At 40.4% G+C, this 21,571-nt stretch overlaps 1 long non-coding RNA gene across 1 annotated transcript; it reads right to left on the reverse strand.

Annotated features, from left to right (window-relative positions):
• Positions 1–327: 327 nt before the first annotated feature.
• LOC136791144 (uncharacterized) lies at positions 328–4,229 on the reverse strand. The gene is made up of 3 exons (XR_010832513.1): positions 1,461–4,229; positions 797–930; positions 328–708 (listed from the first exon to the last, which is right to left on the reverse strand). It is a non-coding gene; the product is annotated as an uncharacterized lncRNA (long non-coding RNA).
• Positions 4,230–21,571: the final 17,342 nt, after the last annotated feature.

The raw sequence follows: 21,571 nt of genomic DNA on the forward strand, positions 1-21,571 counted from the left end.
GTGAAAGACTTTGCATTAACAATTGCGCTTTTCTTAGCAGAATTTCTTGGTGGAGATTCCTTATGTGAAGAATTAATCGGTCTCTTCTTTCAACATCCATTTTCTGCCAGAGTTTTACAGTCACACAAGGTATTTACAGTGCAACGGGGTAAAAATTTTCAGACAAATAATATCTTCGTCAGGAAATGTCATGCTGGGACACATAGAGACATTCAAAAATTCAGGTCAAATTCTTCAAATAATTTGAAAACAGCAAAATGGAATTGGAAAATAATGCCTGAACACTTTATTTAAATATTTTCTGAATGAAACATTTCAACAGCTTATATCAAATTACTGCTATATCTTATGAAATTAGCTACCTCTTAAAGAAACATTTTAACTACATTTTAAGGGTAAAACATGTTAAAAAAATGAAATCGCTTATTTTATAGTACAGGTGTTGAACTCAAATAATTATTTTAGCCAATCACATAGAAGAAAGATTTTTAAAAAGACTGCAGGATGTCATTATGGAGCATACTGAACTTTCCGCATCCTTTGATGTCCTGATTTGGTGCCTTAACAGGAGGCGGGGAGGCAGTGAGGCTCTCTGCTAGGTATTGCTGCAGGCTGGGTCTCCCTGTGGTGCGGTGCTAGGCAGGTGCAGATGTGGGGCTATCACAGTGCCGAACCAACGCGGCAGTAGTGGCCAGGAACTATCTGGGGCTGGAAAAGTGCACGAAGCTCTAACCAAGGACTGGTGCACATGGAAAGAATTTGATGTAAAAGAGAAGAGAAAAGGAAGAAAACATACCACACACAGAGCACACAGCGTTAAGTTTTAAACTGAAATTTGTCCTCATTTAAGTGGTTCCACATATTTCAGCCACCCATAGTAACTTTAAAAATTGTTCCATTGTGAGACTGCATATAGATGATGTGCAATACCTGGAATGAAGGAAGCAAAGAAGGATGTTGAATGACAACGACAATGTTTAGTGGCTGTTTATTATCAGAGTTAGAGCAGTTTTGTTTAGTGTGGCAAAACTCTGTCCGAAGTTATTTCCCATTACTGCACTCCTAGAGCAGTGACTTTTCATGCCTACAAACACAGCGTACTGTTGACAACACACAGCTATTAACACGTCTGCATAACCTGGTTGTATTCTTCTCTCATATTATCCATATAAATCAGTCATTGCTTTTTAGAAGTTCATGAAAGCACAAAAGAAAAGATGTGGGGGGTGGGGGGGTAGAATCCTGGGCGGAGGGAAAAAAAAAAGTGCAAAATACTGTTTAAAGGCATCAGGGCCTTATGCCTTTGAAAAAATCCAGGCACTGCTAGAGGAATTAATCCTTCAGCTCTCTGTATGGCATCGTTCAGCCTATATTGTGCATGGTTTACCATGACATCAGCAACACATCTAAACATGAGGGGAATTTTACCTTCTTCACAGCACCACACGCTGATTCCTTACCTTCTTGAAACACAACTTCAATAATACATTATCTTTCATTCTCTCTCTGCACGGGAGCTTTTCACCCATCACAAGTGTTGTCCGGCATGTAATCCAAGGGATGTGCCTTCCCCTCTGTAATCTTCCCGTTTACCCTTTACTGAAACTTGCTACACCACCGTAATTCCCATAAATCAAATTACCAATCTTCAGACTCAGCTCAGCTAAGAAAGCAGGTATGTCTGGCAAAAGAATGAAAACTGAAAAGAGAGAGAAATAAACTTTATCCAAGCCACTGACAATGATTTGTCAAGCTCACCCGAGCCTTGCACTCACTCAATGGTAGGAAGCAGCTAGACAGGTACTTATACTGAATCCAGACCTTATTCTGCTCTTGGGTTATCTAATATATTATACCTTGAAAATGGCGCTTATATAAGTAAAGTTACAGTGGACTCACATTTCATATGTAGAGAAACAGCTGCTTTTTTAATTTAAAAATCTAAATTAAATCATAACTTAAAAGCTATGTTTCGTCATCCACAGAACATGCCAAATCATATGCCTGAAATATAAAACTGATGCTGAAATTCTGGTAATATTTAACATGTTCTTTATGAAGAAAACATTCTTCTTGAGCTTGGAAACTGACTGAACAATAGCAGCTTTAGGACCTCCAAAGCCGAAGGCGTACAAAGGTTATGAGAATGTGTCTGCCCAAAACTACAAATCAAAGAGTAACAACAATACCATATGTTACAGAACATAAAGTATCCTTCACAAACACTATAAAACCCCCACATATCTCTGCCTCAAGAGTCCCACTGGCCAGTGGATGGTTGTGTTTCATTACACTATCACCATATAAGAACATTTTTTCTCCATTTTTAATGACATGCCGAAAACCTAGTGGTACCACTGAGTGACCTTTGGGTGGTTAAGATTAAGTAGTAATGACAGAAGATTGTCCTTGGCCTAATATTGTTTAAAAAAGCAGAAGCTGATTTCATGGAGAATGGCTCAAGCTGGCTTTAAACTGCAGCCAAAAGTGGTCCTAACTCATGTTGTTAGTTTATTTTATTTAAATTAGGGGAGGAGTATGGATTTGTTCGCTCCCATAAGACCCATTTCTTTTTGGAGTAATTCACTCACAAGTACTAACGGTCCCTGTTCTCTATAGTATTACAATGGGTAAAGAAATGGGGGCATCTAGACTGGCATTGAGACCCTGCACCCAAGCAATGGGAGAGAGAATTAGTTGCCTCCCTTGCTCAACTGCACGGATCCCTGGGCTCAGGGATTTATAATGATGCACCCTCCACCTCACTGGGCTCACACAAACAGTGACTTTAATATAATATAATTAATATAAAACTATCTTAAGGGTCATAAACATCAAGCATAAATTTATCAATAGCTCCCCCAAATTTTAGGAGCTATGTGGAATACTCCTAAATAGCTCTTTAAATAGAAGATAATGAATAATGAAACCTTTAGCCTCTCTTTCCTTTATTGATCTCAGAGCGATTTTCCTTACTCCATTAAAATTACTTTTTCAGATTCTCAGCAGTAACATTGTCTTGCTCCACAGAACTTATTCATAGCCTATGTCTGGTTGAATGGAAGCTTAGGTAGACCCTTTCAATCTGGTTATGAAAACAGAAATTTCCTGATCTGCTATACAAATGTTCCCATCTCATTCTAACTTGTGGATTGTTCAGTATACTTGTCTAATAAAAAGGAAAAATACATAAATCCAAGGTGGAAAAGGTTTATAACTACATGGAGTAAAATAAGAGTTAATTCGTACAGAACGCTTTTGAATTAAAGGCTCTGTTCCTCCTAGAAAGAGGAGGGTTAGAGGAGCTATTTACAGATTCTCCATGTAGTTAACTCCTGTACCCATGCATGCCATACTAATAAGCAAAAGTGTTATAAATTATGTGGGTTCTAGAGATTAAAGCTTTTGCATAAAGGTTTGGAGGTGCCTGAGATCTAGCAGGTGGGCTAGATCGAAAACCACTTACAGGTTTCCTCTCTGTACTGAAAATCTGGAAGGGAATGTCTGTAAAGTTCAGCCAAGCCCAGCACTCCTCGTATCCAGAGCACAACCACCAAACAACGTCCCCATTCTTTGTCCGTTCACATGAACAGACTCATCTGTAGACAGGGCTGAGGAGAGGCAGTGACAAGAAATCTTTCCAGGCTAGAACTTAAATCCTTGCACTTCTGATTGAATTGCAGATTACTGTGGCCATATGCTGTCTTTCCACAACAGGTGGAATATGCTTTATCAGATCCGCTATTGCCAAGACAGCTATCATTTTACTCATTTAAAAGATTTATGCCCCAATTGTCCTCTTACTCTCACACGGAGGGCTTGTCTATGTGGGAAATTTGGTTTGCAGTAAGCCAAGCCACAGATTTTTAGCAGACATGCTTTTCCATACTAATGCTCTGAATGCATGCTTTTAGGGCCTTGTATTGTTACTTTTTTGTGAGGCACTCTGGAAGAATATGTGCCTGGAATTTGGTGCAGAGAAGTTATATACAATTCACAGCCTCCCATGCCACAGGCTAAATTTTTTCTGGTTAAAATTAGCATAGACAAACTCTGATTGAACTAGCTGAGAGAAAAAAAAAAAAATCAAGTCTTAAGATTCAACCTTCCTCTTTCCTACTCTTTCCTTTCTGCTCAGAAAGCTCTAGGCCTTTTCTAGGTGTAGCTGCTTCAGAAGTCTGGCAGACCGAGGCCTACTGCTGTGGTTTATTCTGACAAAGTGAAATATATTTCAATATTCCACACCAGGCTGATGGAGCCAAAGCCTTCTGGGCCTACAAGCAAAAGAGGAGAGTGAGTCCAAGAACTTTGATAGGGCTGTTTCCATTGGAAAAATGCAGTTTCACCATAAAAATGCAGTTTCACTTTGCGAAAGCTGGTAAATTTAGCTGAACTTTTATTTTGTCTGAGGACTTTCAAAACACATCAGAAAATATTATTTCATATTTTTAAATTATGATTTTCAACTTTTAATCTCATAAGGGATAAATAACTCAGGATTATCCTCAGATCTGCAGGTGAGAAACTGAGGGCTGTCCTCCCGCCCTCTTTCCTTCACCTCCTCAGGATGGGGCCCACATCCTAGCAGGTTTTTGCAGAGCATGAGGACTCTTCACCCATGCCTGTCATGCTAGAATAATGTAAAAAATGCCATACTTGGGAGGAACATCAAGTGTACCAAAACAAACAAACAGAGGCAAAGCAGTGCAAAGTGGCAGGAAGCCTGTATTGGCTGCTCAGGGGAGCCGGCTCTTGGCCATCAAACCAGGCCAGTGTATATGAGATTCTCCAGAGATGGACGTCTGCACAATTCCCCTTTTCCCATCACTTCTTTCTGGATTAACATCCCTGTCCAGCAGTTCACCCCACACATGAGGGGATCTGGGAGCGGAGAGGCGGAGCGGGGCCCTGCCAGGCTGTGGGCAGGCCTGAGGATGGCAGCCAGGCCTAGACCAAGCCCAAGCCCTTGGGCAGGTTCACAGGGATGAAGCAAAGCCGAAGCAAGGCCAGGCACACTGGGCAGGGCAGGACTGCGATGGAGCTGCAGACTGGCATCCCATGGCCTTGCTGGGATAGGGACGGAGGGCCCCAGTGCGGACTGGAGGGACATCCAGGCCCTTGGGCAGGGGGAGGCTGCATAGGGCCAGTCAGGGCCATAGCTGCTCTGGCATCCCTGTGTTCTGGTCTTAGTGGTACCATTAAAGGGCTGCATGGATGCCTGGCCATGTGGACGGGCAAAATGCTTGTTCTAATCCTTACTGCTTCTTCAAATTTTTGCTTGCACACTGACAACCTTCTAGTCTTTATCCCTTTCACACCCCTTGCAGTTATACCCAAGCCTGCCCATGGTCCTGTTCAAATCCTGTTGCAGAGGAGATAGCAGGGTGTACATGGGTGTCACAGGACAGAAAGGGTGACAAGACAGCCTTGTGACGGGGAAGTAAGACATGTGATAAGCATGGAGCTTTTGCTCCAAGCCGGGCTGATGTAAAAAGCCACAGCCAGAGCCAGGTCAGGAAGCTCCAGGGGATCCATCAGGCAGGGTGGTAGCTCGGTTCTCTGCCATGTCATCATCAAGCAAAGCCTGGGGAAGTATCTTCTTGTGCTTGCAGCTGAAAAGCAGGTCTTTTGTCAGGAGAAATTCCATCCTTCACTCCAGCTAATTGCATGAAGAAAAGCATAGACCAGAGAGGGCAGATTTATCATCAACAGCATCCACATCCATTTAGTTTCAATAAGAGGTAATTCTTCGTTGTGACTGGAGGTATTGCACTATCACATTTATGGCAGTGCCAAGTATGGAGAGCATAAGGTGCTGCTGTGCCAGGTACTGTACATTATCATTATTTGTACTAGCACTGTGCCAGGAGCCAGGTGCTGTACCACATAAAACAAAAAGTAATTCTCTTCTCTGGACAGGTTACAGAGTAATGGCAAAGGTGACCACTCCTTACCTGGACAGCTTAGTCTAGATCAAGACAAAAGAAAACATGTATCAGATGTCACACTTAAATAAAATATTTGTTTTCCTCATGGAAAGGTGTTTTTTTTCTAACACGAGTCAGGATTACAACACTTGGAGACAGTCAGAAGGCAAGGTGAGAAGGGACACCTTTATCACACCACGTTTATTCAGGGTCCTTTCTGAAATGCTTTAGCAGAGATACCAAACTGCTGAAGAGTCTGACACAGAAGCCAGCTAGGAAAAGTTTAGTCCTGTAAATAAGCAAATTCTTCATCTACAAACACACATGCAAACCACTGCCTAGCTCATGCTCATGCACTTAAAAAACAAACATTACAAATATAAGTCCAGTAAAGTTGTTTTTTCTGCCCATGATGATGGAAGAACCTGCCCTCCAGCAGGCAACTAGGTTCTGGTAAGCACTTGTATGCTAGGTGAGGCTTCCGCACTGTCAGGTGGCTTCTGCATGGATATGGGCTAAATAGTCCTTTAAACACAGAGTTTCAGGATGTCACATCTAGTGTTGTTTGTTTGTTTGTTTGTTTGTTTGTTTTTTGAGGCCTGAAAGTTAAAAATAAATAAATAAATAAATAAAATCAACATATTAGGTTTAGAGTGGTTATTATTATTATTATTATTATTTATTTTTTAAGGTCAAAACTGTAATTTATTAACTGTCCGTACATCTGTGAGTATGGCTTCACCATCTGCAGCAGCCAGGAAGTGTGCAGACCCAAAATGACTGCAAAGCAATGCAGAACAAGACCTACACTTAAACAGGAGCAAAACCAAGTGAAAAAAAAATAGGAATAGGAAAAGGAAAAGGAAGTATTTCTTATTTTTCTGGAGAGGACGTTGCTATGACATAGGATAGTACTTCAGATGTGGATGAAAAACTAACCTGGGATAAATTAACAAAGGAAAACAAACCTCTTTCTTCAGGGACTTGACAGTGACACTGATGTCAGGCTGGTAACAGCTGTCTGAATGGGGGAAATGGAACATGGAAACATTCAAATAATGTCCTTGACTTTTTTTTTTTTCTGGAATGCAATTTCCAGATTTTAAAGTTTAAAACTCTAGAGGAGTCTCAAAATGATTAGCAACACAGTTGGGGTTTGGAACTTGATTTTTATCATCTTTGCCATAGAGGCTTTCTGCCTTCTTGACAACTGGACGGCAACTTTCAAAATCTCCAGAATAATTTCATCAAAACTTCAGATCTTAGAGATAAATAAGGTTGTTCTTTGTGTTCTGTTGAAGGGATCATTTAGTACTTGCTTAGCCAGAATAAAAGTCTTCGTAACACAGGTCTTTCAAAGCTAAGTTATAGAAAAGAAAAAATGTCCTCTTTTTTGAATCTTAGAAAACATGCAAAAAGTTTCCATTGGAAGGAAACTAAATTTCGTATAGAAATATGTGTATAACTTCAAAATCTCTTCCACTTTTTAAGAATGTTTTACACTGCATTCATTAAGAAATCTGAGAAAAACTAACAGAAATCCATGTAAAGACCTTTATAAAAATCTGATTGGCATGTCTGTCTTTTGATTTGACTGAATTTAAAAGGGAAGTTTAAGAAATTTGGGTTTAGGGCAAATGTGCCTAGGAAGATCCATTCAAAAGCCCATTTCAGAAGCCCCTGGGTTTTGCTATATGGTCCCTCCCCCTGCACTCCCTTCATCTTGGTACTCATTGTCATGTATCTCAACTCCACACACAGGGTCCAAACGAATGAACTGCAGTTTTGCCATTGTCCCTATAGGTTGATGGATCACAGTCCTAGTCTTTTACCTGCCTAATCCTTTCTCACAGAGGGATGCCCCTAATTCTAATTAACTGAGTGCCTTTGGGTCCCTAATCTATGCAAAACCCTTTTCAAAATTTGTACTGATAAAAGTACCGGGTAGGTATGTACATGACAAGATCCTACATGGAAAATACAAGAATTTACTTGTCCAGGCACAGGCCTTGTGAATATTTCTTGCCATGAATGAATCTTGTGATTTTAGTATAGAAACAGTATGCTATTTAAAAATAAGTTGTGGAAGATTCTTGTATTTGTTTTAAGATGCTGAAGGCATTCAGTGGCTAAAAAGAAAACATTTGGTGGGAAGGGTGGAGATGACAGAGTATGAATTCTGTTTGCTGAAGGACAGGTTTGGAGGTGGTGGAGAGATGGTCTAAAGTTGGTTGTAACATGAGCAACTTTGATTATGATCTAAGCCTCCAAAAAATGAGTACAAGGAGAGTATCCAGAAGACAGCTTCTCCAGGACAAGTATTATAACTTGGCATAGAGTACTACAGAAGTTGAGGTACCTCCACGCACACTTCCATAATGAGGCATCCTAGCAAGACAATGTCGGGGTCTTCAACTAACATGGCACCCAACTGCCTTTGTAAGGTGGGTCGGAGCTAGCTCTCTGTGCCTTGAGTGAAGACTCCAAAACCTTTGGGCCAGCTCACGTGACTACCTCACCTGCTATTCCTCTCTGAATGAGACATGTCAGACAGTCCTGCTTTAAGAAACCAAACAAGCTACTAGAATTTAGTATTAAATAAATAAATAAATAAATAAATAAAATAAATAAATAAAGTTTTATAGTTCCTAGATGTAGATCTTGACAAGTTTACTCCCATGATCTTACCCTACAAGAAGTTCCACATAAAGTGCTGTTCCTAACACATAATAGATACAAGAATTTGTCTGGGAATAAAATGTATGAAGCATCACCTATTTCATAACGGATTACATAATCACTGAAAATAACCTTAAGATAATACAGGCCCCCTTCTCCCGGCAGTTCTTCCTCTGTGTGTCGAGTATTATGGGTCTACCAAAACCCCTCTGCAATGAGAGCCTTAACCTCTCGAGAGTCTCCCAAATCAACAAAATCTCCCCTCCTAATTCTTTCTCTGCTAGAATTTGTTTTGCATAGAATTTATTTGCCTGTTTTGCATGAGTTGTTTGGCTATAATCTCAGCAGCATGCAGCTTTGCCAGATTTCAGAAAGATGAGTAAACTTCTGAATCTGATAGCGACTTCAGCAGAATACCAAAAAGGGTCTTCTTTGTTCTCCATAAACAGACTATTTACTTTGATCTGGTAAAATGAATTAATGAAAGGAAATGACACCTTCCAATTTTGTGTGTGCAAGAGAAAGGGAAGTGGGCTTAATTTTTTTTTATTTACTTTTTTTTCCTTTTTTCCCCCTTTTTCCAAAGATAGAATAGGCTGAGGGCCGTCTTTTGGAAAGTACAGCACTGTTAGACAGATCTTTTCTGTGGTAAAAAGTCTCCTCATAACACCGTAAGGTCCATGTATATGCAAGCAGTTCAGAGTTATTACAAATCTAAAATAGGAAGCTATTCACTTGATCTTTTGGTTCAATCCTATTAGGACCCCCCTGGAGCTCTAAATGGATACCAGCCTGTCACAGGCCTGTTGCTGTGACGACCCAGTCTTTACAGAACAAGAAAAAGAAATGATAGTGATTGGCAGACCTTCCTTGCCCTAGTATGTAACACAAAAGGAGACAAAATGAAGAGGAAGTCAGACTCTTATTATAGGTTTGATGCTTCTTAACCTTACAGCACCTTACACCTGGTAAGTGTCACCCCGCAAACTTAAACCCTCGGAAGAGCAATGTAACGTTGCAGTCTCAGATGTGCAGAGCTAACTCGGGCATTAATTTCTCTGTCCTCTTGTTTTGGTTGATTGAAATGCAAACAGCATTCCTAGCAGAACTGCATCTGCAGAAAGAAGAAATAAACAGAGGGCCAAACCCTGCTCACCACACTCTCATGAGTAGCTTTGTGGGTGTAAAAGCACGAGGAAAAGCAGGATTTAGCCCATGGTATAAATGAATGAGGGGCTAGCAAAGCAAGGACTACAGGGGGGAGCTGTCTACGGCCCCTATTCGCCCCGCATGAGAAAGGAAAGAATTTGATAAATTCTACCATATGGTGCCATACTGTATCTTGCTAGCTATAAATAATAGTCTTTCTGTTTCTGGTTTTCTTTAGCTTTCCTTGGTAGCTGTGACAGACTTTCAGCAATGGTTATAAGAAAGTGCAAAAGCACTTTCCTCCACTTTTTTTTTTTTTTGTGATCAACTAAACAACAGAAAAAAAGATCAGAAGGAAGAGAATAAAATAGAAAACTTCCCAGTAGACTATCGACATGAAAACCCAGATAAAGTCATTGTGATGTTAGAATGTTGTACATTCAATTGTTGATATCAAGAGCCGTCAAAGAAAATGATTGCTTAAGGATGATAGATATACACCTGTGTCCACAATGCCTGAGTTATGAATCTGTACTGCAATGCATGTTTTTGCCAAACTTAATTACAAATTTTGTTTCTGTCACATAATAATCTTGAAAAAAATCCTAAGAACCAAATAGCTTTCTAATAGCATTGCAGAAAAATCTAATTTTCATTTATTTCTGACATTGTCTTAAAAGAAACAAAGTTTTTACTCATAAATTTTCAAACAACAATTCTGATATTTTTAGTACAATCTAGTATTTAAAAGTGTCACTAACCAAATGCTTGCTTGAGTAGTCAGATGAAATCCAATAAAATGTGAACCTTAATGATTTTATAAAAGTTTTCTGAGTTAGCAGGCTGCAAAAATGACATTCACTAAGGATAATAAGGGAAAGTCAAATTATCAAGAACAGAAAATCTGGCTATATTCTGAAATGACTTTTTTAATATCTAACTCACAGTTCAAAATGTTATTTTTCTTGAATTAGCAAAGCTGAACTTTTTAAGGTTTGTAGAAAAGCACTTGCTCTTAAAATAAGATTCAGAACAACGGCACAAATTCCTATAAGCCAGTGGAGTCACACTGTTTTAAAGCAACAGAGATTCAGATCCAACCTTCTAAAAGCTTTTAGATTCAAAATTTAGAACAGTATACTATTGAGTCTTTCGGATTAGATTTGGATATTTACATTTACAGCTCTCCACCATTATTCCTCTCTAACCACTCACTTCCAAAACGATGCCCATGTCCAAAGCAAAATTAAAAATGAAAATGTGTTTGTTCTATTTTTAAGGTAGGGATAAAAAAAATAAATCTATAATTTCTCAGACTTTTAAAAAGCACGAAAGTTAGCACACAGGTAATCCAGTATTTTCCTTTAGCCTTTTAAACTTAATTTCACACATGCCTTAAAAAAGATTGTTTTAAAACATGTGTAACTGAGATACACCTATTGTAATACATATATGTATTACCTGATGAAGTTTGCATTCGTACAATGCAGTCTCTTGTAGCTGGAGCATATGCAAAAAATGTGTGAAAAAATATTGGTTAGGCAGGAGAGGAAAAAGTTAAAAATGTCTTTTTTTTTTTTTTCTGTTTTCTGTATACTGGCTTTCTAAACTATCCCACAACAGGCATTACTAATCATTGCCAATTGAGAAGCTGAAATTAATGCTTCTTTTACAAACCTTTGTTCTTTAAAACAACAACAATAGAGACAACAACAAAACAGAACTGTAATATGAGGAACAATAAGCTGAGTCTATTTTTTTATTTTTGGTGTAAGCTGAGCTTGTGCCCATACAATTTTTTTTTCTTACAGTGTAAAACAAGTTTTCATGTGGCAGCTTTGTAAAGATGCACTGAGATTTTTAAAATTAAATAAAAACTTCAGTTTACCTGAAACTAATGTATTTATTTTGCTAATGTTTCAACAATCCATCAATCAAGCCATGCTTTATACAGTTTTGCCACACAAACAAATTAGTTGTTTTGTTAAATTACCACCAAAGGCCATCCAATGAATTTACAAACTATTTATTACAAATATATTATGTTTCAGTACGGAGAAGGGGGAATTGTTTGCTAGTTCCTGTTTTAACTAAGAGATAATTGACAACACACTTTCATGACAGAGATTTTCAATTGTTTCTCATTATTACACATGGAAACAGTGGTTTATGAATATCTATTTATTTTGCAGATTAATCATTTTTAGTATTAGTGTCTGGAAGTTTTAAAAAGAAAATCGATTGTACAAAATGGGAAAAAGCAAGCACAAAACATCTAAAATCTGATCCTATTTTTTGTCTACATTCTGCACAGCAAGAATTGTTTGCCCTGTAAATATAACACTTCAGAAGTCATTTGGTAATACCTTTTTTTATTACCGTTACTGCAGTACGGTAATAGCGTTTAGCAGTATAAAGTTCCTCTGCATTTTCTTCCTTTCACACATTTAATATTGTCAGCCTTAAATACATACCAAAATACCAGCGTTACAGCGGCATGCTGGGAGGGTTAAACCTCTAGTATTTTTCCTGGGGAGTACAAGTTGGAAAGTAGTCCCTGGAAAAATGAAATTTGTCTCCTGTCTGCAGGATGAGCAAGGGCTTTGCACCACCTCCTGGTGCACGGGGGAAACGCCAGAGACCAGGGCTCTCTGACTCTTCCTTTTTTATTTTATTTTATTTTATTTTATTTTATTTTATTTTATTTTTATTTTTATTTTTTATTTTTGGTTTGGTTTGGTTGTGTTTTGGTGGTGGTGGTGGGTTTTTTGTTTGGTTTTGTCCCTCACTTTCTCCCCTAATTTTTTAACCTCTCTTTAAAACTTAGTGCCCCAGTAGTGCCAGAAGCCCTCTTATTGCTCTGCTGTCCCCAGCCCCCTAAAACACATGGATGGAGCAAAGGGTTTGTGCATCCATCCTCCCCACACCTCCGTGGACAAACCAACACATACACATTGCTGATTTAACACAGCCCCTGGTCTGGAAAGCATGGGGACCCTACAGAGATAGACTCTCCAAGCCTGCATTGCAAGACGTGCTCAGGACTGGCGGTGCTGGGCTGGCAGCATGAGGCCATGGGTGCCGAGAGCCCCCTAAGGTGCCAGGTCTAGGCAGGAGTGTTTGTGCTGTCCCTTTGTCCCAGCCGTGTCTCCTCCTCCATAGCTGCTCTCAAGGTTTTATCATCCTGAGCTTTTCTCATGAGCCCCAACCACGGCCTGGGCTGAAGGCTTGCAAAAATGGAGATGGGCTCATCCCGCCTCCTGTTATGTTCTTTGAACAGCACCCTGGATGGGCCTCTGGGGTTTCTGCTACAGAAAATGATTCAAACAGAACAAAAAGAAAGAAAAAAAAAAGCAAAATAAAATCCCAGAGTGCTCGAACTGAATCCTCTCTTGCACTGACAGAGCCACTGTGTGATGGGGACTTGGCCCCATAAGTCTAGTCACAGTAGAGAGCAAAACAAAAGAGCTAATAAAGGGGTTTCATCATCTGTTTGGCTTCGCACTCTCAGCTTTAAAACAAAACAAGACGCTACCACCATAATACCAGAAAAATAAATGCTTTTCTTTCTTAGGTTCATAAAACACTCATTACCCATAATTAATCATAATGACATGCTGTATTCAGGCCTCTAGCTAGGTTCTGGCTGGAAGTGTAACGAATTGGCTTCTCATAGCTTCCAGTACTTTACCCAGGATGTTCTTCAGGATGCAGAATTGATCATCCAAAATAGAAATCTCTTCGTTTCCTTTGTTTTGGTTGTTGTTGAAAAACCTATTGGTTTTTAAGTCCCTGCATTTTCCACTTCCCTTAAACTATGGCTATTTAAATCCAGTGAAGTTAATGGGTTTGCACTACAGTGAAGTTAACCTAGCAGCTACAAAGTCATTAAAACCTTGACCAAAGCTTGACCAAAACTTGACCTGATCCTCACTGAATACTCTGGGCCACTACTGAGATCGTTAATAAATTATGTATGTCTTAATACTATTTGCTCACAACAGACTCCAGGTTATAATGTATTATATTGATTGTAATGTAAGCTCTCGTAAAAACAGCTGTTGATAATATTTATAATATGATTCTTAGATTTTCAATGAAAAAGAAAAAAAAACAAACACAAATAAGCACTTTAATTTTGAAGGTACGTATGACAATATAAACATTTTTGATTCTAAAAGTAAGAGTGGAAGGAGAAAGCAAATGTTAGTATATATCCACCCCCCCAGCAGATTGTGACATTTAAACTAGTACAGTTCTGCTGAAGAGATTTTGTTCATCCTCATATCACTTGCACTGAACTCTGACAACAGGAGGTTGGTGCTTGATCCAAGGTCTATTTAGTCAGCAGTGTTCTACTCTCCTCATTTCAGCCTACAGATCGAATTGGATCAACCCCCAGGAGGGACCCTGCCTGTTAGTTTCCTCTATTCCATGTGTGGTATCAGGTCAGCACAGAAAAACACCCACTGGCTCTTGGGAGCAAATTCTACCTCCTTCAGCCTGGCTCCACACAACGCGTATATACCTGTACCAGCTTGCTCTTGCCAGCACCCCCTTCCCTTCCTCTGAGTCTGGATAGTCAGCCTGGCCAAAACAAGTTTTGAGCATCCTTGATATGAATGAGCTTTTTTTCCAAAGCCCAGGGAAATGAAAAGACAACAGCTCCTCGCGTACTGAACACAAGCACTTTGCTTTCTTACTTGACAAACCTGGCCATGAAGTGGGTTTGGTGTTGCAGGAGTAATCACTACTGACTGCTCCTCAACAGGGCACTTATACAACATCAGCAGGGCACTTCCTGCTCGCATGCTTCAGAAAATGGGTCTGTTCAGACAAAAGTGGCAAACCTACAGAAACCTTCCCAAGTCAGCGTAGACGTCACTGTGATTTCCCCATAGAGATGGTCCTCGGAGTTTAATAACAATAACTTTGGATGACTGTGCCAAGCCAGAAGAAAGATTGTGTAAGGGATTATGGATTTGCTGTAGAAATCTAAAGCAGATTTAGAAAGAAAAACTACAAAGAAAAACTCTCAATACAATTCTGTGGACCAGACTGTGTTCACTTTCTACTGAGCTTAGTAGAGTGTCAGTTTATGGCTCCCTCACACATCCCCATGGGCTGCTCTAGCTTTCACCAGATGGCAGTGGTGCCTCAGGGACTATCCATCAGAAGAGGTTAACAGCAGGCTCTCCTCCTCTCTCCTGACATGCCTACCAAATGTGGGACTTTAGGGAGAAAGCATTGCGCTTTCATTACCTTGTTCAAGACTCACCCATTTTCTGTGGTATCCACAGCAGAACATGTTAGGAAATCTCTAAATTCATAGGATGACCTGAACAACAATATTCTCTTTGTTGTTCAACAATGCAGAAAAATAAGGAAGGGGTCCTGGAGATTTCTGTAGTTAGGTCTACAGAGTTTTGTGAGATTCCAGAGATCTTGTCTGTTCTTAATCTCTAAAGGACTCTTTTATAAATGCAAGGACAAAGAACAGCTACCTGAAATCAGGGCTTATGGATTCGGTTTTGCCACAAGCCCTATATTTGTGCTTAGTCACCTAACCTTTCCTTTTTTCAGTCCGCATGATGAGTATAGTAATGCTCCTTTGACTCATGTAGCATGGGGGTTAATTCAGTCGTCATCTGCAGGGTGCTAAGGTTGGTGGCTACCATGGAAATATCTATCTCAATGTTTGTACAGAGTGTACATTCTTGGAGTCCAGGCAATGTTTTTGTACGTGATTGTGGAAACAGAATGGGGTTTCCAGCAAGAGATTTCCATTCACTTCTCTTCCCAGCCTTTCCACAGCCCCCTTCACACTCCACAATCATTCATAAACTCATGTTTATTTTTGTTACAATGAATACTGTATGGTCCCTCCTTTACAGCAATCAGTGCAATTTCCCCAGTTCCATTCTCACTTTCTTCCACTAGCTAGAGTTTGGGGCAGGTGAGAGTTTTCCATCAGTAAACCCTCATCCTGCCACTAAAATTGTTTAAAAAAATAAAATACTTCTTAGAAGTACCAGACTTGTATTAAATCCATCCTGACAGATGGAAGATACCAACTCTGAAACATATATTTGAGAAAACCTCTTGTTGCCTGCAAGTCTCTTGGCAAATAAGCATTCTGGTTCTGTGCCCTTGTGAGCGAGTATTACAGCATGATAATGAAGTCGGTTTTCAGGTTTGGTTCTCTTCTCCCCAGATTTACACTTACTTCATTGACTTCAACTGCAGAGACATCTCAGTGTCATATTATGGCTCTTCAGCACTGCTCAGAACCTCTGATGCTGACTGCAGACAGTTTTCACCAGGTGGCAATGGTTTCTGCAGGAAAGTTAGTAAGAAAAGCTCACATTTAATGTGCTGAATAGCCAATACTATATGTCAAGGCTTTACATTTTGAGCATCTCTATATGCCCCAATAATCCGAAAGCACTTTGTGCCTCATCAGGTGGTTAATTTAATGTGTAATTTCACCGAAATCAACAAGACAGATAACTATATAAGGGTTTAGTACCATTTGAGATCTGGATCTTAATAACACGTGGACCTAATCTCTTCTGAAGCAAACAAACAAAAATATTGGGATCCAGAAGTAAACACCTCTGAGAAAGGCTTGAAGTTATATTTTCTGAAATAATGCCATGCTTCCTACAGTTTCTGTCAAACACCTTTTCTAATGCTGTAGTGGACACATTTACTAGAGAAGGTGGTAAAAACAGGCACTAATAAGTGAGAAAACTACTGTTCTACCCCAAGCAGTAGACAGGATGACGACATAATTGGATATTTAAAGAAGTATATGCAGCATTCACAAGTAACACTCCACAATGCAACAACCCCTGTTAGCAGTGGTGGAATTAAGGGTCCCTAACAGATCACACATTTTCCTTCTTGATGTCATCAACCAGCTTACCCAGGGACCTGGAGCTGCTGAGGGCCAGATGATCTGCTCCAGAGCTAAGCCCACATTCAAGGCTCAGCACTTACACAGCAGTCTTAGTGCAAAATGGTTCAGAGCACAACTGGCACATGGAACAGCTAATCTGTCAAAGAATATTAGCTTATATATGTATATACTTGGGGGCAGGGGATAATGTATGTGACTGAGCACACATACTGTAGGTGCATCCAGCAGCAGTACTTGTGTAATCTTCTACAAAGGTCTCTTGTTTCTGCTACAATCCTGTCAAAGGCTGAAGGCTTTCCCTGCTTAGATAAAACTATTTCATTGTTGAAAGAAATGATTCCAGCAGTACTTCCTGTTTCTCTATGTGGTCAAAGAACTGCCTCTGGTATGTGAACTGAGACCTGGTACCACCTCAACCCTCCTGAGATGTGAGAATAGCATATTCTCTTCTGCAGAGTGAAATATGTTCTGAGACACAGGAGAAGTCTTGTCTGTTATACAGAAGCACAAAGCAAAAGGAAGGAGCTGGCCGGTACATATTCTGTTGATATGCTGAATTTATATTCTTGCAACGCTGAATTTTGAGCCACAGCTTCATCCCCACCTAGCCACAATCCTGCAGCTGTGCAGGAGTACACGCTGAACTGCACGAGCAGGGAAGAGACACATTTTTAATAAGTTGTTCTGACATTTCTACACTATGGCATTTGTATTTATTACAGCAGACCATCACAGTGCACATTGCAAATCAATAAAGTGAATGTGAAGCCGTTCGTAGCACTCAAAGCCTTGTCCATTACTGTAATATCCAGTTGTTTACAGTGCAGTAATGAGGCACTCGTAGGCCTCGCTCAAATATGGCTTTCATTCTCCAGCATGATCAAATGCCAACATGTGGTACAATGGTTCCTTTGTGGATCAGGTATATCCTGATTTTAGCCTCGGATAACACTGCAGAAGTCAACAGGGTTGTAGTTCACTCACATCATCAGGTAAAGATAAATTAAGTCAAAACCTCAGACCCAGGCAGTTTCCAGAATTAGAGAACTTTTGGCTCAGATCCCTTTCTATCAGGAAGAAGAATTTAAGGAGGAGAAAGGGATCACGAGGAGAAAGGGGGTGTGGAGACAGGAAAAATATGCCATCTCAGCCATGAGCTGGCAGCTTCCATAAGAGAGGACTTGAGCACAGCTCAAAAAACTATTTCACAGCTTCTTTGGCTGAGACAATGTCTGAGCAAATGTCTGTATTTTATTTCCTAACATTTCAGTCGGGTTCCACATGGGACAGGCTGCAGAGACAGCCTGTTCTCTTTGCCACATCCCTTCACACGTCCTCGGTGTGGGCTATTCAGTGGTCATTTAGCAAGTACCCTGGAGAGCTTAGCTCCATCTCTATGGAAACAGGTAAACATCCAGTTGAGAAGTTAGTTATTATTATTATTCCTTATTTTCATGTCAGAGACATTAACCCTTGTGGGGAAGGGCTTGCTGACTGCAAGTAGAGTGATTGCATCCCAGCTTTCCAAGGAAGGAAGCTTTTATTCTTTTCCTACCAGCAAGACAAATGATCTGTAAAAGATATGACCTTAGAACAGCTACAGGTTTGGGGGCAATCTGGTGTTGCACGGGAAACTCAAAACCCAAAGAAGTGGTTTGCTTGCAGATCAGAGACATTTCAACAAGAGGCTACCAGCAGTGCAAGCTAGCATAAAATAGGGCTGTTTGTACTTGACTCTAATCAACCATCTTCAGTGACCACGTGTAAGGTAAAACTGAAACTTGTAGTGGACAAAAGGAATAGAGGGAAGATGGGTATCCCTAATTCTGTGTGTCTCCTATACAGTTTGTCCTCAGATACTCTAATTTCCTATAGCAGCTATTAACTTATTCAAAAATTTCACACTTTCTGTCTTCAGATTTCACTTTTTTTTTTTCCAGTCTTTCTTCTCTCCCTTCTCTTAATCCCTCTTTTCCTGACCCTGATTTCCCTTCCTTCACTCCTTTATCTCACTGCTGTCACACCCAGCTCCTCTAGGGGCCCTTCCCTAATGGGACCTCACTCTACGCCCAACCTTTCATTATCTCCCTTCAGCAGCAGCCAGCTTTATTATACTGCTGTTCCTAACCCCAGCCCAAACTACCTGTTTTGCAGCAACCCACCTCGGGTGTAATTCAGAATAAACAGCCCAAGCTGGCCACACCAGTAGCTGCTCACACATATATCTAATGAAGCCAGATTGATCTGCCCCAGTGCAGAATGGCAATGGCTGCACCTGGACCAGAGCTGCAAGAAGGGCAGGTTCAAGGCTCCCTGTGATGTTTGAGAAGGGGCAGTAATGTATAACATGGCAGCAGAGCAGATCTGTAAACCAGCATCTCTATGGGAATAGCCAAAAGCTTAACAAACAAACAAAAATTAGCAGTTTTGCTAGGATAGTCATGGACTCAGATTTATTATTTTGTTCTCAAAAGTGATACCACAGTCTCTTTTTTACCAGCTCATGGCTTTCAGAAATGCAATAGCCATAATGCCATAACAGTATTTGATTTGATGTTTGAACTATGCAGACTGATTTTGTGAATCCAACCTAAACCACCAAAAAAGCCAATTATCTTGTTTAATTTTTCTTTTGTAAAAAACAAACAAACAAACAAAAAACTCTTATATATATGCATAGTTCTGTAAAAGCACCCTAAATACCCAGAGCTCTCTCAGTTAAACCCCTTTTTCTCTCTCCAGTCCTTTCTGGAAAAGCATCTGAGGCCCAGCAAAAGTCAATAGAAGGGCAAACCTCAAGTTTGCCTAAATAAGTAGCAAGACTTGAGCTGATTTTGAGATGATGTGTGCATGCTCAGATTTAATGTGTTCCTGCAGACCATCTGCTTAGCACCCAGGCAGCAGGGCTGGTATATCCCACGTACATCAGAGTAGCTTCACGTGTATCCCCAGCTGCCCAAGGTTTCCAGCAGTCTGGTCAGAAGAACAGCAAGATCCTCGAGCTATGCTCAAGCTAAAGCACTGGGCAGGAAGAGGATATGGCCTTGGCAGATAGCCCTATCTGCCGAGCTTTCGTTCAGCTTCATGGAGCTGCCATAAAGCACAAGGGTAGTGATAGCCTTCATCTCCAGCTCCTCCAGATGGCCTGTATCAATTGAAGCTATGACTGGCACAAAAATTTTTCAAGTACTTGTAAAACCAAAAAGGTCCTTTTTGCAGGTCTCCTGCATTTCTTTTAAATGCACATAATCTTTTGAATTTACATTTTAGTCAGCAGCTCCTATCGACCTCTTGCAACTGGTGTTTGAAGTGAAACTTATTTCAGACATTGCAGAAGCTGGGTTCTGAATGTGCAGACTTGGTGTATCGGATGGGAAGCAGCAAATCCACTGCTTAATGGGTTCCTTGTTACATCTGCCGTGACTTAGCATGGTAACATCAGAAGCAGCATTGCTGCCTTAGAGCCTTGCCATTCTGTTTCACAAATCCACACTCCTCTAGTGTGTACAAATAACAAACTCCCTCACTGCTGCTCCAAAAAATATTTAACAGCAGCGGCTCCAGGGATCATTCACATTACTGAAATGTAATTAGTCTTACAAGAAGTACGGGAACATTTACTAGCCCATTATATTAGCATAAAGAATAATTACACTACCTTAATTTTTTTAACAGAGCTGTAGAGGTACATTTTCTGCACTGTCAGCACATGGGAAGGCAGAGAGGTTTGGTAAGCCCACAGGCAAGTGTTTATTTTACTCATGGGAAGACCAAAATATCCAGGGTTTCTAAGTATCCTGGAAAAGGGACAAATGCACTGCAGCAATTTAACAAAGTGCTTATTCTAATCCTTATAAATATGCACCACATGTATCTTTTATAACTGTTATGTTTTGCGCTATTTAGGCAATAGCCAGTATTGAAGGCTTTGTCAGCTATGCTTCAATGGACTTATAAAAGCACCTCCATTTAAAGAAAGAGGATTTCATAGTAATGGGCAAAATTGTAAGTGCTGTCAATGGCTACATTTCGTCTCATTGATTTACACTGTGTAGTATGATTGCCTGATTTAAATCACATATGCCAGAGATGTACTACATTCGGTGCAAAACAACCAGATTTCACAAAAGAAATGAGCTAGGAAAATCTGCTAATTCTCAGTGTGGCAACTCTGCCCGTGGAAATCTCGCAGGGTTGTGCTGAGACACTCCCAGCAGTGCAGCGGTGAGTGGAAGCTAGCAAGTTATGAGTCTTCAAATGGTGTCTTAAGAATGTCCAGGGCCAAAATACACCTACTTAATTAGCAGGTGTTGAGTTTTGATGCAGAACACTATTACTGAAATGACGCCTTCGGCTGGGAGAACCTCTAGCTATGGCTAAGCAGAGGGTATTTTGAGACAAAACTTGCAGATGAGGGTTGTTGGCCCTGTTGGCAAAACACTACCCAAGCCTGCCTGCTGGTGTTTGCTGGGGCTCGCACCTGCCCCAGATGAATTGTCTGTGATGGGGAGGAGGCAATTGCTGGGTTACAATCTGACTATGTACATGAAGTTGTTCGTGCACCAAGGCAGAGGGCTGGTTTGCATAGCAGGACTGGTGCTAGCCCAGTGTCTTGACAGATCTACTTCACCTTTCTTTTTTCCTCCCCTCTGGAACCCCCCAGTGTAATAATATGTGTTAAAAGATCCACGCCTTTGGGGCCTTTAATAGCTTAGGGTTGGATGCTGAATGCGATAAGCTATGCTTGTCACATACCTTACCTAGACTTTGTTACGGTCTTCGCAACCAGTGATAAGAGGTAACACCCTGGCAAATCTGTGCTCCGCCTCAGCTGTGCTAGCAGCCGTAAATCAGAAGGTAGACACTGGGTTTGCTTTCCAATGCACACCAGAGA

The sequence above is a fragment of the Anser cygnoides genome, chromosome 6 (genome assembly GCF_040182565.1).
Source record: "Anser cygnoides isolate HZ-2024a breed goose chromosome 6, Taihu_goose_T2T_genome, whole genome shotgun sequence".
Taxonomy (NCBI): domain Eukaryota; kingdom Metazoa; phylum Chordata; class Aves; order Anseriformes; family Anatidae; genus Anser; species Anser cygnoides.